This window comes from Nicotiana tomentosiformis, chromosome 4, assembly GCF_000390325.3.
Source record: "Nicotiana tomentosiformis chromosome 4, ASM39032v3, whole genome shotgun sequence".
Lineage (NCBI taxonomy): Eukaryota > Viridiplantae > Streptophyta > Magnoliopsida > Solanales > Solanaceae > Nicotiana > Nicotiana tomentosiformis.
The window spans coordinates 18,304,999-18,307,340 of NC_090815.1; the positions used below are offsets into that span (position 1 = coordinate 18,304,999).

The following is a 2,342-nucleotide window of genomic DNA, read 5'->3' on the forward strand; positions in this document are numbered from 1 at the left end:
TCATCATTTTATTTAAACTGTTAAAATTTGGCTATTTAACTATCTCACGTCGGCTTGCCTAGCAAGTGGATATTGGCGTCATCACGACCTCGACGTTGGGATTCCGAATCATGGCATATATCCGTTTTTCTCTATTCTTATCTTTGATTTATTTATTTTACAGTTGTTATTTTATAACACGTTATCACCACGAGACTTTACTATCTCGAGCAAATACTTTGAAAGTATCAAAGGTACGAACTTTCTTTTTTTAAATAATGTCAAACCTTTCTAAACTTGAATTTGTAGCACTGGATATATTGGGCAAAAGCTACATGTCTTGGGTTCTTGATGCAGAAATTCATCTTGTTGCGATGGGACTGGCAGACACCATCAAGGATAAAAATCAAGCATCAAACCAAGATCGTGCCAAAGCAATGATATTCCTACGCCATCACATGATGAAAGTTTGAAAATGGAATATCTTACTGTTAAAGATCCAGTTATACTGTGGAATAATTTGAAAGATAGATATGACCACCTGAAAATGGTCGTTCTTCCACATGCACGATATGATTGGACTCATTTAAGGCTATAAGATTTTAAATCTATTAGTGAGTATAATTCTGCTATGTTCAGAATTATTTCCTAACTAAAATTATGTGATGATACTATTACTGATCATGATATGCTGGAGAAAACTTTCACCACTTTTCATTACTCGAATATGCTCCTACAATAACAATATCGAGAGATGGGATTCAAAAAATATTCTAAACTTATCTCACATCTTCTTGTGGCCGAGCAAAATAATGGGATATTAATAAAAACCCATGAAAGCGACCTACTGGTTCTTATCCATTCCCTGAAGTGAATGAGACGAACTTCCACCAAGCTAAGTGTGGAAGAAGTCGTGGCCCCAGCCGTGGTCATGGTCGTGGTCGAAGAAGAAACTCTAATCATGGTAATTATAATGCACCAAAGAACCCTCCTCACCACCAGCGGTGGAAATGGAAGGAACAAAAGCATGAAGCGGTGCAAGCAACAAATGCAGAAAATGCATGATATAGATGTGGAGGAAAAGAGCACTGATCACGTACCTGTCGTACGCCAAAGCACCTGGTTGAGCTTTATCAAGCCTTCCTAAAGAAGACAGAGAAAAATGTTGATGCAAATTTTATTTCTGAAGATAATGTTGACTTCATGCATTTGGATGTAGCTGATTACTTTGCACTCCCAGAAAGAGAAACAAGTCATTTGATCAGTGATAAATCTATAGAAATTTATATTAGATAGTATGGTTATGTAATTGTTGTACATAAATAAAAGTTATGCTTTGATAATGATGTTTACTATAATATTTATTTTGTTTATGTCATTTTGAAAAATATGGATAATCCTCAAATTATGTTTGGATCAAAGACCAATTATGAAGATATTTGTGTAATTGATCGTGGAACAACTCATGCCATATTCAAAGATCAGAAATACTTTTCTTATTTGCATAGAGAAAAAGCAAATATTTCTACAATTTCTGGTAATATAAGTTTGATTGAAGGATCCGGAAGAGCCACTATATTTATCTCTAAGGGAACAAAACTTATTATAGACAATGCATTATTCTCTTCCAAGTCCAAAAAAAATTTGTTGAGTTTTATATATATCCGCCGGAATGGGTATCATATTGAAACGATAGATGAAATGAATGTAAAATATATTTGTATTGCAAAGAATGTTTCTGGCTAGAAGTGCATTGTAAAAAAGTTACCAACTTTATCTTCTGGTTTATACTATTTAAAGATTAGTACAGTTGAAGCACACTTTATCGTAAACCAGAAGTTTGCTGATTCAAATACTTTTGTGCTTTGGCATGGCCGCTTGGGCCATCCTGGATCAATAATGAAGAGACGAATTATTAAAATTTCTAGTGGGCATCTGTTAAAGAACCTGAAGATTCTTACTGTAATGACCTGACCTGTCGTTTTGCTTTTTAGAACCCATCTCCCCTAAATAAGACTCCCCGTACGTGCTTCTACTATTTTATGGCTTGCGGGGATGGTTAGTTCAGGATTTAGAAGGGTTCGGGTTGAAATCGGAACGCTTGGTTCTTTAATGTTGGATAAAGAGGCTAAGTTTGACTTCGGTCAAAGTTTTGAGTAAACGACCTCGTCATCGGGATTTGACGGTTCCAATAGGTTTGTATGATGATTTTGGACTTGGGCGTATGTTCGGATCGGGTTTTGGATGACCCAGGAGCATTTCGGCGCCTAATAGTGAAAGTTGGTTCTTTGAAGGTTTTTGAAGTTCTTTAAATTTGGTTTGAAGTAGGTTGGTTGTTATCGGGGTTCAAATGGAATTCCGAG

General features: G+C 35.8%; 1 long non-coding RNA gene across 1 annotated transcript; it reads right to left on the bottom strand.

Annotated features, from left to right (window-relative positions):
• Positions 1-652: 652 nt before the first annotated feature.
• On the bottom strand, positions 653-1,268 carry LOC138910600 (uncharacterized). The gene is made up of 3 exons (XR_011415731.1): positions 1,207-1,268; positions 1,080-1,122; positions 653-712 (listed from the first exon to the last, which is right to left on the bottom strand). It is a non-coding gene; the product is annotated as an uncharacterized lncRNA (long non-coding RNA).
• Positions 1,269-2,342: the final 1,074 nt, after the last annotated feature.